Source organism: Perognathus longimembris, chromosome 3, assembly GCF_023159225.1.
Source record: "Perognathus longimembris pacificus isolate PPM17 chromosome 3, ASM2315922v1, whole genome shotgun sequence".
In the NCBI taxonomy this organism is placed as follows: Eukaryota; Metazoa; Chordata; class Mammalia; order Rodentia; family Heteromyidae; genus Perognathus; species Perognathus longimembris.
Window position 1 is genome coordinate 91,595,165 of NC_063163.1, and position 20,096 is coordinate 91,615,260.

The 20,096-nt window shown below is 38.4% G+C and overlaps 1 protein-coding gene and 1 pseudogene across 5 annotated transcripts in view; one reads left to right on the forward strand and one right to left on the reverse strand.

The window, feature by feature from the left end:
• Mtmr3 (myotubularin related protein 3) overlaps window positions 1–20,096 on the forward strand; it is a 106,477-nt gene that overhangs the window by 31,473 nt on the left and 54,908 nt on the right. For all 5 annotated transcript variants that reach the window (XM_048343271.1, XM_048343275.1, XM_048343274.1 and 2 more), the window contains exon 2: window positions 13,216–13,268. The gene's annotated coding sequence lies outside the window, so the exon portion shown is untranslated. The remainder of the gene's footprint in view (window positions 1–13,215; window positions 13,269–20,096) is intronic.
• Window positions 8,569–9,077, reverse strand: LOC125349270 (annotated as a pseudogene).

Sequence of the window (20,096 nt, forward strand, 5' to 3'; positions counted from 1 at the left end):
CAAAAAAAAAAAAAAAAAAAAGAGAGGGACAAAAATAAATATTTTAGCCGGGCGCCAGCCACACATGCCTGTAATCCTAGCTACTCAGGATCTGACATCTGAAGCTCATGATTTAAAGCCAGCCCAGGCAGGAAAAGTCCATGAGACTCTTATCTCCACTTAACCACCAGAAAACTGGAAGCAGAGTTATGGCTGAGGTGATAGATTGCTAGCCTTGAGCAAAAGAGCTCAGACACACCCCATGATTTCAAGTCCTACAACCAACAAAAAAGCACAACAAACATATTTCTTCTGTGTATTTACCTTTTAATGGATAATTCAGTGAGTTCCAAATTCTTCTGACCTGTTGCAGGGAAATCTTTTTTTTAAGAATGCCTTCATTGGAATGAGGGACGACGTAACAAACAGTACAAGAAATGTATCCAATGCCTAATGTATGAAACTGTAACCTCTCTGTAATTCAGTTTGATAATTAAAAAATAAAAAGGAATGCCTTCATTGAACATGGTGACTCTTTACTGAGACTTCTTTCCTGAGAAGTCACCATATTCAGGTAGAATTACTTGTACGCATAAAGCCATATTGCCAAGATACTTTACAAGATATCTGTAACAATTCACCATTTCCAAAAGTATATACAACTTTTTTTTTGAGATGTGTTTTGCTATATAGCTCCCCATGGACTCAAACTTGAGATCCTTATGCCTTACCCTCTCGAGTGTTGGGATTACAGATGTGCATTACCAGCTTTGTCAGTATTTTACTTTTTGGCTAGTCTTTTGGGTGAAAACAGTTACTGTCATTGTTTTAATTTGCATTTTTCTGAATATTAATGGGATTATATATTTTCATGTGTGTTGAACATTGCATTTTTTCTGTTACTTCCTAATATCTTTTGCTGGATTTTCAATTTTTTGTCATGTTTTTAAATGAATACATTTAATTTTTTAGATTGTAAAATAGCTTTAGACCAATGTACACCTGTTATTGTCACCTGTTCAAGCGTGTCATTTTTGAAGGTGTTTTAATGCTTAGTGAAAAGCTCATATTTTGACTGCAGTGCTTTTGTTTTAGCATTGGGCAAGTGGGTGATTAATGAGAGTATATGAAAAGTGCAGCCAGTGTGGGCCAGGCGATGTTTGGAGGCTCATTATGTTCCATACCTCATTTGAGCAAGTTGTGTTGGTACATACCTACAATCCCAGTACTTGAGAAGTAGAGGTTTGAGGATTCTGACTTCAAAACCAGCCTGGGCTATATAAAGAAAAAAAAAAGTCAAATAGCACAATTTGTCTTTAAGTTAAATCAAAGTTACCAGGTGCAAATTAGTCATGCCTGTAATCCTAGGTATTCAGGTGCATGGAGGATTGCAGTTCAAAACCAGCCTGGGCAGAGAAATCCTCAAGGCTTTATCTCCAATTAACCAGCACAGAACCAAGCTGGAGAAATGGCTCAATTGATAGGGTGTCAACCATGTATAAGCAAGCTGAGTCTGTGTGAAGTCCCTAAGTTCAAGCCTCAGAACTGGCAGGAAGAAAGGAAAATTAAATTTACTTGCTTTCTCAATCTTTTTTTTTTTTTAAAAAGCTGGAGTAATATTTGTATGCTTAATACTTTTCTTAAGCCATCTTTATTATGGTAAGTTTATATGTAATGAAAGACACTATGTATATTGATAAATATATATACTCACAAAATCACTCAATCAAGATACTTATGCTATAAAGAATTCAAGTGCCTTTTTGCTATTATCTCCCTTTTTCCTTTAGTGAGTCATTGATCTGATCTCTTGTCACTCGTTAGTTTTGACTCAGACCTTATAAGAGAACTTCTGAGTTTATGATTCTATTGTTATTAAAATATAAACTAAAAAATGACTAAGATTTGTTGTTTTAAAAGCTTGAATTTCTGTAGGGTTGAGTGTAGTTGGTGGCTTGGAAACTTTACTTCACTGGTTAAATAAAATTTTTGTGTTAAATTCTGCAGTGGAAATACTGACACAATAAGGTTAACAGAACTTGAATCTCTGAAATGAGATACTGTGCAGTGGAAGGAAGATAGCAGTAGCTGATCTATCCTTATCTGTTTCCATACTTGCCTCTTAAATGTTAATTTCATGGTCTTGTTAATCTTTATGTACATTGATTTTGGGCTTAGGTTGTTTCTGTCCATACAGACATTGCTTTGAATAAAGAGCAGAATTTAAAGTGATAATAGTGTTTGAATTTTTGCTAAAGACATGTTATTTTTAAGAAATATGTCCTTAAAAATGGGGAGAATCGTGGGCTGGGAATATGGCCTAGTGGCAAGAGTGCTTGCCTCATATACATGAAGCCCTGGGTTCGATTCCCCAGCACCACATATATAGAAAATGACCAGAAGTGGCGCTGTGGCTCAAGTGGCAGAGTGCCAGCCTTGAGCAATCAAAGAAGCCAGGGAAACAATCAAAGAATCAATCATAGAAGCTCAGGCCCAGGACCCAGGACTGGCAAAAAACAAACAAATAAAAAAAAAAAAAAAAAGGGGAGAATCATGATTCAAGGTCACCACTGGCAAAAAAAAAAATTCACGCATGTGTGCAAGAGAGAGAGAGAGAGAGAGAGGGAGGGGGGGAGAGAGGGAAAGGGAGTGGGGAGAGAGAGAGAGAGAGATCATCTGAAAAATAGCTGAAAGCAAAAAGGGCTGGAGTAAGCACAAGGCCCTGAGTTCACACTCCAGTACTGTGAAGAAAACCACAAAAACTTGCAGTCTTCAAAATGCTATTGTTTGTTTTCAATTCTTACCTTAACCACTAAAACTTCTGTAAGACAGAAGAACAGCAGAAACTGAATAGTAAAGAGGAAGTCCTGTTCTTCCATGAGGCCAAAGATACTATGAATAGAAATACTGCCATAAATTGTAGGGGTAAAATCAAGGGTTAAAAAAAAAAACCACAGCAGATCTAGTTTGAATCCTGAACTTTGCAAAAGAATTTGCATTTTCTGCTGAAGTTTAGTGCTTAGTCGTTTGTTTTGGCTTTTTTTCTCCTGCCCTGTTTGAGAAGAAATTTTAGAAGATAGAAACAAAATCAGTTTTGGAAATCCCTTAGCTAGGTTAGTGATTACCATTATATACAGTGGTAAGGAATCTTATACTCTTGATCCACAGATCAAGATAGAGTTGAGTGTAAGATTCCTTAACCTGTCTAGTATTTTTATAATACTGACTCTAACCTAGTAATACATTTTGGGGAAAGTCAGATTATTTGGATGTTTGGGAACTTTTACGCACTTTCAGTCTCATTAATATACTGATCGCATGGGCCAAATTGTCTTCTCTGGTCAGCAGTTTGCTTCCTTGCTCTTATATTTGCTCTATTATGCTGGTGCCATAACAACATAAACTTACAGCCTAGTAATGCAGGACAAAGTGGACTGACTTTCTTCCTGCCCTGGAGCTTTTCCTGTATTAGATGCCAGCTCTGAGGAATGGTGAGCCTTGAAGTTCAATGGCAGATCACAGTTTCTGGTTTTTCTCCCATTGGATTAGTTAATGTTGAAATAAAGAGGCTGCGAGAGAATGGGTAAAAAGTAATGCGTGGATTGAGGATAATAAATGTTCATTTCTAGAACAATGTATTGCTTGCATTTTTTTTTCCAGTCCTGGAGCTTGAACTCAGGGCCTGAGCACTGTCCCTGGCTGCTGCTGCTGCTGCTGCTGCTTTTTTTTTTTTTTTGCTCAAGGCCAGCACTCTACCACTTGGGCCACAGCACCACTTCTGGCCTTTTCTGTTTATGTGTTACTGAGGAATTGAACTCAGGGCTTCATGTATATGAGGCAAGTACTCTACCACTAGGCCACATTCCTAGCCCCTTGCTGCTTCTTTTCCTTTCCTTTCTTTTCTTTTTTTTCTCTCTTTTTTTTCTCAGGGCTAGCATTCTACCACTTGAGCCACAGCACCACTTCTGGCCTTTTCTGTTTATGTGTTACTGAGGAATCAAACCCAGGGCTTCATGCCTGCTAGGCAAGCACTCTACCACTAAGCCACATTCCCAGCTCAAGACTTTCTTTTCTTCATAGCTTTCTAACTGAATTAAATGAAATTGTAATACTAACAATACAGTCTATCTTATGCTTTCCATATGAGTTTTAAATTGATTTTTGGTATTATTTACCTGACTAAGTAAAAGGCATCTTGGCTAGAGCAAGTGCTCAGTGGTAAAATAGTTGCCTAGCATTTGAAGCTCTTGAGTTGCATCCTCAGCATTACAAGCCAACACATAAGCATTATCCACCATCCCTTGGAAAGTTTGACCTGATCAGATTTAAAGGCTTACTTTTTACCCATTTTCCTATGTCTTACACAAAGTACCTCTCCTATAGCTGACAAAACCAAGATACAAAAGCCCAATCCAGGGCTGGGGATATAGCCTAGTGGCAAGAGTGCCTGCCTCGGATACACGAGGCCCTAGGTTCGATTCCCCAGCACCACATATACAGAAAACGGCCAGAAGCGGCGCTGTGGCTCAAGTGGCGGAGTGCTAGCCTTGAGCAAAAGGAAGCCAGGGACAGTGCTCAGGCCCTGAGTCCAAGGCCCAGGACTGGCCAAAAAAAAAAAAAAAAAAAAAAAAAAGCCCAATCCAAATAAAGAAGTTAGGGTGTCTATCATACTTTATTTTCTGTCATTTTCCAGTAATTTAGAATAATATATTAAGTTAGTTTTATACTTCGTCTGGATTTGCAGTTTCATGATTTTTATCAGCAGGGTAGAAAGCCTATTTCTTTGGCGAATGCTGACATTAAATAACTTTGAAAATCAGTTGTTTGAATATGTACAGAATGCCAAGATGCCCTTTTCAATTTTTTTTTTTTGGCCAGTCCTGGGCCTTGAACTCAGGGCCTAAGCACTGTCCCTGGCTTTTTTTTGCTCAAGGCTAGAACTCTGCCACTTGGGCCACAGTGCCACCTCTGGCTTTTTCTATATATGCTGAGGAATCGAACCCAGGGCTTCATGTGTGCAAGGCAAGCACTCTACCACTAGGCCATATTCCTAGCCCCCCCCCTTCTAATTTTTTTTTTAAAGCATATACACTGTGTGTGTGTGTGTGTGTGTGTGTGTGTGTGTGTGTGTGTTTGCCGTTCTTGTGGCTGGGACTGAGGGCCTGGGTGCTGTCTTGGAGCTTCTTTTGCTCAAATCTAACATCTGTTCCTTGAGCTACAGCTCTACTTCCAGCTTTCTGGTAGTTTATTAGGGATGAGCCTCATGAATTTTCCTGCCTGGGCTAGCTTCGAACAGTGATCTTCAGATACTGACCTTCTGATCTAATAAATGTCTAGTATCCAGAATATATGAAGAACAGTTAGAAACCAGTAACAAAGTCAAATGCATGCTGGTAGTCCTAGCTATTCAGTCTTATGTAGCCTTCTGTTTACGTGAGATAAATATTGCTAGTTTAAAAGGGTGTGTCTTTTCCTGGGAATGTGTTGAATTAAAAGATGATATTGAGATCAAGACAATTTCTGGTTGGGGTTTTTTTTTAACTGTATTTTTTTGTGTTTTCTTTTTTTGGTACTGGGGATCGAACCCAGGACGTTGTACTTGCTAGGCAAGTGCTTTGCCACTGAGCTACATCCCAGCCCAAGATCAAGACAATTTCTGGTCTATTGGCCATTAAATAATTTAAGGAGAACTGCTTAAAAAGACCAGGTATTTGAGCTCACCATGTAAATGGTAGCACATATTGTGGTGTGTGGTTATTGGAGGTTATTTGAGTTTTTATTGGCTTGTTTTCAGAAATATGAGTAGTTCCTACCCAATTGCCAAAACATAAAATTTAAGTAGAGGAGCAGATTCTTTTCATTTCACACAGCCTCTACATTTTGAATTTTGTCTTATTTGAATGTTTTCTTTGGTTAACAAAAGGTTGACAGGTTTTTTGTTTTGTTTTGTTTTGGGTAGTTAATTAATGAATTGGAGATAAGAGTCTCATGGACTTTTCTGCCGGGACTGGCTGAAAAAGTTCCATTTCTTCTGTATGTGTATTTGAATTGTGTCCTCAGATTGCAACTTCCTGAGTAGCTAGGTTTACAGGCATGAGCTACCAGATGTCCAGTGGTTGACAGTTTATAATTTAGATGACAGCAGTTAAAATTTAAATTTCTTTTTACTGTTAAATTGTATATTGAAAGGGTAGATCTGCATTTCCATCCTGCTTTATAGTCCTAGATGCCTGCTACTCTGTGTGAAACTCAGTAGGAGCTAATCTGTATGAAGCTCAGTAGGAATTTAGAGTCTGCTTATTAGGAAGGGAGGGAACATTTATCATTCTTAATAAAAATATTCATATACCGATAAGTATGCAGATTAGCTTGGTTTGGGGTATGGATAGCTATTTTTGTTTTGTTTGGGTTTTTTGCCAGTCCTAGGGCTTGATCCAGGGCCTGAGCACTGTCCCTGGCTTCTTTTTTGCTCAAGGCTAGCACTCTACCTCTTGAGCCACAGTGCCACTTCTGGCTTTTTCTATATATATGTGGTGCTGAGGAATCGAACCCAGGGCTTCATGTATATGAGGCAAGCACTTTGCCACTAGGCCATATTCCCAGCCCCCCCCCCAGCTATTTTTCAGTGTTGTTTACATCCATATGTTCCCTATAATTGGGTTTAATCTCAAGTATTTAGGCAAAATAGGAAAAGAGAATATACATATTCATTTATACATGGACATAACTCTTGAGTTTCTTTAGCAAATTGACCTTTAGAGGAAGTTGCATGTTTTTCTAGAAAAGAAAACTATTAGGCAGCTGCTAAAATAGTGTTAGAGTACAATTTGGGGGTTGTGGGGCATTTCTCTGACACTGGCACTTGGCAGACTGGCATGTGCTTTTTACTGTACATTTTGTCAAGGATTTTAGTTGCCTTAAAAAATTATTCTTTTGGGGCTGGGAATGTGGCTTAGTGGTAGAGTGCTTGCCTAGCATGCATGAAGCCCTGGGGTTCGATTCCTCAGCATCACATAAACAGAAAAAGCTGGAAGTGGCGCTGTGGCTCAAAGCGGTAGAAGGCTGGCCTTGAGCAAAAACAAAACAAAACAAAACAAACAAAACCCCTCAGGGACAGCTCTCAGGCCCTTAGTTCAAGTCTTCGGGACTGACTAAAATACATAAGTAAATAAATATTCTTCAGGTTTTTTCCTATCTAAACACATTGACCAATTTTCTTCTCTGTTTACATAAGAAAGAACAGCTCTTAATGTTCATTAAAAAAACAAAGCTAAACACCCTTTCGAGCTCCTATTTGAAGAAAAGACTATTAAAAAAAAACCCCTATGTACAAAATGGCTAATCTTTATAAAGATGGGTCATTTGGGATCTTTTGTTCAAGAAAATTCACTTAAAATTTTACTCTTTGGTAGAAGGGATGGATTTTGTGGTTTAGTGTTAAGATATAATTATATGTAAGGAGGCAGAATTCATTAAAATGGTATAATTAGAAAAAATTTAAGTTTCCATGAATTTCTGAAATTTAAATCTTTTCTTTCTGTTTTAACGAAACAATCTGTGCATTGCTGATGGAGGAACAGAGGAGTTCTCACCAGCACAGTAGAGGAGAAAGAGAGAGGGCATCAGAAAACAGTTCTTTTCTTTTCTTTCAGCCAGAGGTTACGAGTGAGCACAGGACATTCACGAGTGCAGGAGTTTGCCTTCTTAAAGTGGACCTTGGAAACTAGCCAAAGGAACAAAAGTCAGGAAACCTTTTTCCAATACTGTAGGTAGTCTTTCTCATCTTCCCATAGCAATCATAAATATTTAATTACCTCTGGTATTTAGAATGATCTTGTGCTGCTTAATTCAATTAATTTCTAGCGATTGATTGCTAATTTCCCATTATCTTAGTAACTGAGACTTAAACATTTATTTTTGTTCTCTGTTAAATTATAAGGGTTTTTTTTTCTCCTTAAGGCATAGGGCACATTTCTTCTGCCTTATGAAGGCTATATTTTTTAATTTTTTAAAATATTAACTGATGCCAACCCTATAATCTTTCATGGGGGATGTGGAGTTAGAAAATAACATTACTCATTACTTACAATAATACTGATTGTTTAATATATCTGAATTGAAGTATGAAGAAAATGTTCCACAACAGAAGTGATTATTAAAAGCATGTCAGAACATAGTATCCTTAAACATTCTTAAAATTCAAAATTCTCTGATGATAAAGGATCATATTGAAAAGGAAAATACTTACAAAACAATCTTAAATAAGGGCCCCATAAAATTTCTTACTCATTTGATCACACAAAGTGCTCAAAGCTTCTTCTTTTTTTTTTTGGCCAGTCCTGGGGCTTGGACTCAGGGCCTGAGCACTGTCCTTGGCTTCTGCTTGCTCAAGGCTAGCACTCTACCACTTGAGCCACAGTGCCACTTCTGGCCATTTTCTGTATATGTGGAGCTGGGGAATCGAACCCAGGGCCTCATGTATACGAGGCAAGCATTCTTGCCACTAGGCCATATCCCCAGCCCTCAAAGCTTCTTCTTGAGATTTGAAGAATGAGGTACCTGTGAAGTAAAATCAAATCTTTTTTTTTTGTGGAAAAAATGTATATTTATAATTAGCCAGCTGGACTCAGTTTAGATGATTCCAATTTTGTTGGCAACAACTAAGGCATCATAATCAGGAACCAATCGAACATACGCTTTCTTCTCTCCATCAGGTCTGATCAAGGTATTGACCTTAGCTACATCAATGTCACAGAGCTTCTTCACAGCCTGTTTGATCTGATGCTTGTTGGCCTTGATATCCACAATGAACACAAGTGTGTTTTTGTCTTCTATCTTCTTCATGGCTGACTCAGTGGTGGGGGGAACTTGATGATAGCATTGTGATCAAGCTTGTTTTTCCTCGGGGCACTCTTCCGAGGGTATTTGGGCTGTCTCCGGAGCCACAGCGTCTTGGGCTGCCGGAAGGTGGGGGAAGTGTGTATCTTCCTTTTGTGGCTGTGGACACCTTTCAACACTGCCTTCTTGGCCTTCAAAGCCTTTTCCTTGGCTTTGGCTTTAAGAGGGGCCGGAGCTCCCTTCTTCGCTTTCGGCACCATCTTGGTGACAAGGTAAAATCAAATCTTAATGTCTAAAGTACATTACAAAGTACAACTACTTTGCTTTTGACTCCCTATATTGAGGTCCGCATTTGAAAAAGCAGTTGTCAGCACTTTGAAGAAAAGTGACACTGCTCCTTATTTTTTCTATACTAGAACCCCCTTTGAGGAATTTTTTCAGAATTGCTCTTTAAAAAGTCATTTTATGTAAATGAAGAATGAGCTACACACTCTGCAGTTCTAGGATTATGCAAGATTGACTTTTTGGTCATATTTTAAAAACAAATTTTACATGGTGCAGTTACATTATTACTGGTAATGGGTTCCAACAACTTAGTGCCACTATAGGTTTTGTAGTATAGCATTGTGATTGTAATGTAGATTTCAGCAGTTGCTGTCTTACTGGATTTTTTTTTTCTTCCTAGAAAGGATGGTTGTTTTTTGTGTTTAGGAAATGGTAGTACTTTAGTTGCTTATCTGTGCTCCACAGTTGGCAGAGGAATGCAGTATGCTGCTCATAAAATTGTATCTGGAGTTCTCAATAGTCCTAGCCCTTAGTGTTTTCAAAAAAGGTAGAAAAGACAACTTTTATTTTTAATCATATCACTTGGAGGTACTAGTGAATCAGTTTTTATTCATTCTTGTTATTACTACATCTTTTTCAAGGCTTGGTCATAGTTGGGATAAAAGTCACACAAGCATTCAGGACTGAGGAACTGACAGTTGACATTACAGTGGCAGCTGCATAGAGGTAGGGACCTTTTGTTCATTGTGCATCACCAGTGCCTACTTACTACTAAAAAATATTTGTCAAATAAAGTTTAACACCCTCAGTATAACTGATACCAGGCAAAATAGAATATATGAATAAGTAAGTGAACTGTATCTTAGCTAAAGAGTGCTGCTCCCTGTCCCCTCTTCCCAAAAGATTTTAGGAAGCCTAGTCTGAATATTTTTCATCATTTATTTGGTTAGTTTCTGTAGTTTTTTCCATTTAGTAGTGGGGATTCCTCTGGTGGTGGGAAAGCAGTACTGAGACTTGAACCATAGGGCCATCCATCTACTTGATTAGGCAGGTGCTTTATTTACCACTTGAGTGAATACCTCCAGACCTTTTTTGCTTTAGTTATTTTTTCATGTAGGATCAGGCACTTTTGCAAAAGGCTGGCCTCAGGGTTTCACCATGATTCTTTTTACTCATAGCCTTTACATAGGTGGGATTATAGGCTTGTACAATTACATCCAGTTTATTAGTTGAGGTAGGGTCTTGGGAATAGCTTGGATTCTCCACATGAGCCACTGTGCTCACTGCACTTGATCCAGTGCTGGAGATTGAACCTGGAATCTCCTACATGTTAGGCAAGTGCTTTTCCACTGAGCTGTAACTGCAAGCTGTTCCCCACTTTTTTTTTTCTCCAAAGAGGATCTTACTAAGTTGACCAGACAGGTTTCAAACTCATTTTCTAGCCCAGTCTGGCCCTTTTTTTTTTAATTATTAAGATTAAAAAAATGTTTCTGTTAAGTAGTTGTACAAAGTCATTATGAATACAATGCATCTTGATCAATGTCATCACTTCAATCTTTTTCCCCCATCTTTCTCCATCCATCCCTACCCTAAAGTTACGTAGTTCAGTTTTTACATAATGTACATTGAAAATAATTATTACATTTTCTCACTCTTCCTCCATTTGTGTTCTTGCTCCCAACTGAAAAAAACATGTTTCTGCTTCCTGGTATTTATTTTGTTAGAGAACTCATTAATTGTTCAGAGGAGTTACACTTTTGGATTCCTTTCCTAAGTATACAATCATTTAGTCAGTTTGTATATGCACAGAGCCCTAAATATGTTATCCTGCATGTTTGTACTTTAGATATAGCATCCACATATGAGAGAAAACATGCATGATCTCTCTGAGCCTATCTTCACTTAACATGATTTTTTTCTGGGTCCATTTCCCTGAAAATGATAAAATACTGTTCTTTTTAATAGATGAGTAAGATTCCATTGTGTACATTTTCTTGATCCACACATCCATTGTAGGGCCATCTGGGCTATTTCCATAACTTAGTTATCATAAATAGTGCAGAAGTGAGCATGGATGTGCAAGGGTCTTTACTATATCCTGACTTGTAGTGCTCTGGGTAGATGCCCAAGAGTGGCATGATTGGGTCATAGGGTAGTTCTATGTTTAGTTTTTTGTTTTTGAGGAATCTCCAAACTGCCTTCCAGAGTGGTTGCACTAATTTACATGGTCACCAATGGTGTAATAGGGTTTCTTTCCCCCCACATCCCCACCAGCATTTGCTATTTGTAGTTTTTGTTGTTGGTGGTGGTAGTTATGGGGCTAGAACTTAGGGCCTGAGTACTGTCCCTTAGCTTTTTCACTCAAGGCTAGCACTGTACCACTTTGAGCCACAGTGCCACTTCTGCTTTTCTGGTGGGTAATTGGAGAGAACCTTGTGGACTTTCCTGTCCAGGCTGGCTTTGAACCATGATTCTCAGATCTCAGCCTCCTTAGTAACTAGGATTACAGGTGTGAGCCACCAGTACCTGGCTTATTGTTCATATTTTTGATGGTGATTCCATCTCACACCTTTGTTTTGATCTGCATTTCCTTTATGGTCAGGGATGTTAAGCATTTCTTCATGTGTTTATTGGCTATTCTCAGTTTTTTTTCCCCTTAGAAGTCTATTTAGCTCCTCTGCACATTTATTAATTGGGTTATTAGCTTGGAAGGGGGATTAGTTTCTTGTACTCTTTGTATATTCTAGATGTTAGGCACTTGTTGGATATATATCTGGCTAAGATCTTCTCCCAGTCTGTGTGGGTTTGAATTTGAAAACTTCCTGCGTTAGCCTCGTAAACTGGGATTAGGCCTAGAGTGTGTGTGTGTGTGTGTGTGTGTGTGTGTGTGTGTGTGTGTGTGTGTGTGTGTGTGTGTGTCAAGGCTAGTGTTCTACTACTTAGCCTAGTGTGTGTGTGTGTGTGTCAAGGCTAGTGTTCTACTACTTAGCCACAGCTCCACTTCGAGGATTTTGGTGATAAGGGTCTCACAGACGTCCCTGCCTGGCCTGGCTTTGAAACACTGTTTTCAGATCTCAGGCTCCTGAGTAGTTGGAATTACAGACAAGCCACTGGCACGTGGCTTAAAAGTTCAGTGTTACCCATAGTTTTGACTGCATCCTGAATTCAGTTTCATATCCCCTCTTATTGCCACCTGGATATTTATTGACTTTGGGAGGTCACAGGCATATCATGGCTATCCAGTTTCCTTGGATTCTGTCCTTTGATATTCTGTACAATATTGTTCATTAGTGTTACTTTATGTCATTTAAACAATTCAAAGAATGAGTTAAAACAATTCACTCAAAGAATGAATTGTGTCTTCAAATACTGAAATTGTCATAAAGGAATTGTGTCTATTAGACTTTAACTTATTTCTGTCAAATGCAGATTGTTGCAAATGACAGGAGTTCTTTGTGTTTAGACTTATGTGCCATTGCTTTTTTTCCTTAATCAAACCAATTATGTGTACTGAAGATCTTAAACTAAAAAGTCTAACTTTAGAGTAGCTGAGATCTTAGTTGTTGTTTTCTTTTAAGAACCTGTTCCTGTAGCAATGATACTTACCTGAGAAACTATTAGAAGTAATACTTGCTTAACTGAGGAAAACTCTAAATAGAGTGTCGTTAGGTTCCTAAAAAGCTCTGTTCTGTACAGTTCTGAAGTTTTTCTAAAAGCACACAAGAGTCCCAACTGGGTATAGCCTGTGAAGTTAAACCTTTCAGACTATATGGTTGACTAAGTAGTCTCTATTGTAGCAATGTAAAAAATCTGTTATGGGGGCTGGGAAGGTGGCTTAGTGGTAGAGTGTTTGCCTGACATGCATGCAGTCCTGGGTTTGATTCCTCAGTACCACATAAACAGAAAAAAACAGAAGTGGTGTTGTATCTCAAGTGGTAGAGTGCTAGCCTTGAGCAAAAGAAGCTCAGGGACAGTGTCCAGGCCCTGAGTTCAAACCCCAGGTCTGGCAAAAAAAAAAAAATCTGTTATGGTATGCAGAGAAAAATCATAGAGATATATAAGTGGCATAACTTGATTCTTGTTATTATAAGACAATTTTTTTTTCTTTTACAGATTTCCTTGTGAAACCTTCTAATAGAACAAGCTCTCAGGACAAACTTCATTTGGTAAGTTTGTTTTTCTCCCATATTCATTCTCTTTCTCTATGCTGATTTGAAGCAGGGGTGAAAAAACTCCCATTCTGTCTCATTCTGTCACTGTCTCTGCTTATTTGAAGCAGGGAATACTTAACTTAGATATTGATTTTTTGTGAAGCTGTTTGTCTCTGTCCATAATATTTAGATATTTTCTACATTTATTTTAAAGTCCCTTCCCCCCACTGAGACGCAGGCCAGGTTATGTTTTTCATATTTATTTGTGGTATAATGTAATAGTCTCTGTGCTTGAAAACTTGTGTTTAATTTGAGATTTTGTAAGTTGGAGTGCTAATCTTCTATCTAAAATAGTCTTGTCGATCTGAAGATTTTAAAATGGAATGCTGGGTGCCATGGGCTCACACTTGTAATCCTAGCTACTCAGGAGGCTAAGATCTAAGGATTGTGGTTCAAAGCTAGTTTAGGCAGGAAAGTCCTTCAGTCTCTTACCTCCAATTAACCATCAAAAAGCTGAAAGTAGAGTTAAAGCTCAAGTGGTAGAACACTAGCCTTGAGCACAAAAGCTTAGAGACAGTGTTCAGGCCCTGAGCTCAAGCCCTAGGACCACTACTACCACTACCAACAAAAAACTTGATTATTTTGAGTTTCTTAAATTGATATAGATTTATACAAAAACCAAGGCCTTTTAATCCTAGTTGGTAGTTGAATTATGGAGTTTGCTCTCTCCCCCTCCCAAACTATTGGCAGCAATTAGTTGTACAAGGGGATTCATTTTAACAGTATCATACTTGTTGATAATAATCACTCCTGTGCCATTCTTCCTCCATACCTCCCTTTCCTGTCAGTATCAAGTTGCTTTACTCTGTTTTTCACACTTATATTTTGTATATATGTATATATTTTGTCTATATCTGCCCTCCTTCCTCCTTACCATTCATCTGCCCCCTCCTACTAATGCCAATACTACAGAGAAGAAAATTTTCAGCTTCCTGATATATATATATATATATATATATATAGTTGTTGTTGTTGAAGTGCATGTCAGTTGTAAAGAGTTTCATCATAGGATCTCACATATACATATACCATACTTTAGTCAAATGATCACATATGTGTGTATGTGTGTGTGAGTCCAGTATATACTTACGTATGTAAATATATACCATATAAGTATGTATTTTAAGTCTGACATCCACAGTTAGAGAAATTGCCCTTTGTCCTTCTTGGCCTAGCTTACTTTACTTAGTATTTGTTTTTTCAAGTTCATCTGTTTCCCTGCATAATTTCACTCTTCTTTATGGCTAAATAACATTCCATTGTGATTATATATTCCATTTTCTTATTCTTTTTTTTTTTTTTTTTTTGGCCAGTCCTGGGGCTTGGACTCTGGGCCTGAGCACTGTCCCTGGCTTCTTTTTGCTCAAGGCTAGCCCTCTGCCACTTGAGCCACAGCGCCACTCCTGGCCATTTTCTGTATATGTGGTGCTGGGGAATCGAACCCAGGGCCTCATGTATATGAGGCAGGCACTCTTGCCACTAGGCCATATCCCCAGCGCTATTCCATTTTCTTGATCCATGAATCAGTTGTAGGGCATTAGGCAATATCCACAGTATTGCTTTTTCGAATAAGTGCTGCAATGAATATGAGTGTTCAGGGGCTTGTATTATATCCTGACTTAACACATCCCTCAGATAAATTACCAAGAATGGTATCACTGGATTGTATAGTAGTTCTGTTTTAGTTTTTTGAGGAAACTTCATACTGATTTCCATAGTAGTTGTACTATGTTTACAGTCCTACCAACAGTGTCTTAGGATTCTTTTTCTGTTCACATACTTGCCACTATTTTTTGTTGTTTGTGGTCTCGATGATGTCTATTGTCTGGAGTAATGTGGAATCTCAAAGTTTTATTTGTGTTTTCTTTATATGAAAATCATGGCTAGAGGCCTTGCTTTACATATCCTATTAGGGTTAGTAGTTCGAATGTGAAAATTCTCCCTCTTTCCTCCCTTTTCCCTCCTTCTTCTTCCTTCTCCTTTTTCCTCCTCTTCCCTCTCCCCACCCTCCTTCTTCTCCCTTTGTAACCTAAGCTGTCCTTCCACTGGTGATCCTCTTGTCTCAGTCTTCCTATATATTGAGATTACAAGCATATACCACCATGCCCAGAACAATGTGAAGTTTAATTAGAAAAACAAGTTTTGAAAATTTCTCCAATGTGGTTATTAACCCCTGCTCTGTCTCATATGTATCCTTTTCATAGACTGGTGTCTGTTCATTTTTGGGTCCTTATTGTCATTTGTCTCTTTTTAAGTAGGGAATTTAAATTCAATTTTAATTGAAAAGAAAAATTGCTCCCTTCATTTAAAAATTTTAAGTTGAAATCATTTCCTTGTCAGGAACCTTTGGCTTACCTTTGGCCTCTTGACCAGGGACCAAATTCTTTAACTTGGTATATAGGGCTCTTTATAGATGGTCTTGAAACACATCTTCTGTGTCTAGGTACCAATTCCGTGCACCTAGTACATCTCTTGTTGTAGTCACATTGACCTACTTCTTGTCTGTCAAATATTCCCGAGAGTACTTTCTTGTCTTATTTTGCTGTATATTCTATTCCTGTTCTTTTTCTGTCTCATAGCTTAAAATCTTGCTGTCTCAACGATGAAAAGAATCACTACAAAGTTTTTCTTGTTTACTCAAGTCACAATCCATATTTGTATTTACATTTATACATCTCTTACCATGGTTTGCCTTATTATCTGTCACTTTCTCATTTATAAACACCTTGAAGGTAAGAACTACCTTCATAATTGGAAATTGGAATTATTATAACTGGAATACCATGTATTTTCACCATAAGTTCCTTTTTTTTTTTTTTTGGCTAGTCCTGGGGCTTGAACTCAGGGCCTGAGCACTGTCCTGTCCTGGGCTTCTTTTTGCTCAAGGCTAGCACTCCACCAGCTTGAGCCACAGTGACTCTTCTGGCCTTTTCTATATATGTGGTGCTGAGGAATTCAACCTAGGGCTTCATGTATATGAGTCAACCACTCTTTGTCACTAGGCCATATTCCCAGCCTTCACCATAAGTTCCTTTTAATTAGGGTTTTTGTTTTGGTAAGAATAAAGAATAGATTGGCTGAATATAATCCATGTCCCAAACTATTCTTGTTTGCAAGTGTAAGATTTTAAATAAAAAATGGAGGAATTTCTCCTTAATAGGTGCTTGAAAGATAGATACCTAGTTTAAGGAAGATTAAATGGTGATTTGCTTTTGTAAAGATTTCTGAGCTCTTGCATCATGAGGTAGTACTGTTGATAAAGCTGAGAGAAGCCTACAGGTCCCCATTGTCAAAATTCTCAGAAATATATTAAGTGAAATTTGACCTGGATGCTTGAAGTAGAAGTCTTGTCCTTCATTTGGCTGGGGGCTTGGTGGGGTGGATGAGTGTTCTGCATTCTGCTTTTAGAGAGAAACTGTAATCCTAATGTACTGTTCAGTTCTGAAGTAAACAAATATTGACATTGCCAAACGATGTAAATGTCTATTAACTTAAGAATCAGTGTGTAGATTGGTTTTATAGAAGGCATTTTATCAGAGACATTTGCCAAGCAGTGTGAAAAATGTTACATTCTTACCTGAAGAAATATGAGCTAGATTTGGAGGGAAAGATGTAAAATTATTAAACTAATTTGGATGCCAGAAATTATGTAATAGGCACCCTCAGATAAAAGGAGACTAGAGTTGACAAATGGATCTAATATGTAATTCTGGAATGGATCCTTTACGAAAAGAGATAATTGGGCTGGGAATATGGCCCAGTGGTAAAGTGCTCACTTTGCATGCCTGAAGCCCTGGGTTCGAGTCCTCAGTACAACATAAACAGAAAAAGCCGGAAGTGGCACTGTGGAGCAAAAAGAAGCCAGGGACGGTGCTCAGGCCCTGAGTTCAAGCTCCTGGACTGGCAAAAAACAAAACAAAACAAAAAAAGAGATAAAATTGCTGTGGAGGATATAATTAAATCAATTAACAAAAACTGAGATGGTATTCTATTAATATTAAATTTTCTCAATTTGAAAACTTGAACATGTAAGAGATTGTTTTGTAGTTAATAAACATAGACTGAAAAAGTAATGTTTTAAGAGGTCTAGCATATGAGACTCTCAAATGGTTGAAAGAAAATAGAATAACTGCACATGCATGTGCACACTCAAAATAATATTAGAAACCGTCCTATCCAAATTGTAGTGTTTTTTATTTTTTCTTGTGGAGGTACTGGGGTTTGAACTCAGATCCTTATGCTTTGCTAAGTAAATGCTCTTACTGCTGAGCTATGTCTCCAGCCCTGATTTTTGCTTATTTTTTGGTACTAGAGTCTTACTCTGCATATCCAAACATACACCTATGTTAAACTTTTCAGTAGCTAGGTTACAGATCACCCACCACATCCAGCCCTTCATTGTGGAAAGGGTCTTGTGAACTTTTTTCTGCTTGTACTAGCCTCAGACTGCAATTCCTAGCAGTCTCTGCCCCCTGAGTAGCTAGGGTTTAGGATTATAGGCATGAGCCATCAGTGCTCAGCCAAAATTCTTTTATAATGGAGTATTTTATGTAATTAAGTAAATTAAAACAATTTTTTAAAAATTGGAAATTGAGTCCAGGGTCCTGAGATTGCTAAGCAGATATACTGCCATGTAACTTTATCCCTGGCCCTTTAATTTTTTAAAATTTTTAGATGAGATATCATTAACTTTGCCCAGGCTGGTCTTAAATTCTGGCTATCCTTGCCTCTGTTTCCTGACCAGCTAGGATTTTGGGTGTATGCCACCTTGCCTCACCATGAAATGCAGTTTGTACCCATGGAACTATATGTTATCATATTTTTGATTGTGTATACCTGGTAATAATTTAAAAAATGCTTATAATTATGCTTCTAACAATACTAAGCATGTCATATGCATTCTATCTTTTAATCCTTACAACTCTTTTTTATTTTTTGTCACGGGGCTTGATCTCTGGGTCTGAGTACTGTCACTGAGCCCCTGAGGTCCTTTTGCTCAAGGCCACTTTGAGCCACAGCACCACTTTGGGTTTTTCGGGTGGTGCATTGGAGGTAAGAGTCTCATGGACTTTTCTGTTAGTGCTGGCTTTGAACCATGATCCTCAGATCTCACCCTTCTTAGTAGCTAAGATTACAGGTGTGAGCCACCAGTGCCCAGCATTACAACTCTTGGATGCAGCTGCTATTTTTCCTCCTTGTTTTACAGATAAAACAGAGACTAAAAGAAGTAGCATAATTTGCTCCTGGGGTCATAGTTAATACAGGTTGAGCATCCCTAGTCCCCAAATCTGGAATGCCCCAAATCTGAAAAGCTTACAATGTAGATTACTTTTGATCCTATGTATTTTCCATAAGGGATACGTTACCTGTATATGACAGAATCAGGACTTTAGCTCATCTTTGTACACTGCCATTGCTTGTTCAAAATGCATTCCTGATTATTTACTGTTTTTCTTTTCGGTGAGGAAGGGATGGAGGGACAGATCATACCGGGGTTTGAACCACAGGCCTTGTGCTTGGTTAGGCACAGCACTCGGCCACTTGATCCATGCCTGTTACCTTTTTTTTTTTTTTGCTGGTCCTGGGACATCAACTCAGGGCCTGGGCTCTGTCCTTGAACCTCTCTGTGCTCAAGGCTAGTGCTCTGCCATTTGAGCCACAGCACCACTTCCAGCTTTTTCTGAGTAGTTTATTGGAGATAGGACTCTCACAAACTTTCCTGCGGGGTCTGGCTTTGAACCATAATCCTCAGCACTCTGCCTCCTGAGTACCTAGGATTATAGGCATAAACCACAGCACCTGGCTATGTTACCTTTACATAAGTTTTTTTTTTTTTTAACTTTTTTAAATTCAAGGCTGGTCTGGACCAGTCTTCTTTCTTACCTGTGCCTCTTGTATGGCTTTTGGACTTGAATCCTTCTTATCTATACCTTCTGTGTAGCTAGGATTATCAGAGTGAGGCACAGAGTTCAGGCTGATTGTTTTTCTTGAAGTCATAATCTTCATACAGTGTCTCTGGTTAAGTGAAAACCTTCTTTGTAATAGTCTTGGTCTTTAAAAAAAATTATATTGAAGTTTGAAGTCCGGAACTTGTACTTGCTCAGCAGGGGCTCTACCACATGCCAGTCTTCTTTGTGTTATGTTTTGAGGTAGGATCTTGTTTTATGTCTATGCTGGCCTGGACTGTGATCTTCCTATTTGTGCTTCCTCATGTCTGAGTATGACAAGTGTGGGTCACTGTCCAGCCACTGGGTGAGATGGAGTCTCACAGTTGGTTTTTTTTTTTTGGGGGGGGGGCGGGAGCAGTAGTAAGGTTTGGGCTGACACTGAATCATGATTGCCCCATCTGTGCCTTCCCAGTAGCATGTTATTTTGAATTTCCCTTTTTAAAAGAAACTTTTTTTTTGTAGAAAATAGTGCTGCTGTAAATATGTATGTTCTAATGTGAACATATTCTTATTTCTTGTGTAGATATGCTAGCTGTGGAATTCTTAGGTCTGATGGGTAACTATGTTTTATCATTTGAGAACTGCCTGGCAATTTTCTAAAGAGGCAGCACCATTTTACTTTCGCACCAGCATTGTAAGAGGCTCTTGTTTATTTTTGACACTTCTATTCTTAAAATTTCTTACAAGAAGCGCATCATTGTTATAACAACAACAACAAAAATTCAGATATGCTGAGCTAATAATCTTAAGAGTAATGACTCAGTTTCTTCCTTTTATGGGGTGGGGTCAGCGTGGGGCTTGAACTCAGAGCCTAGCTGCTGTCTCTAAGAAATTT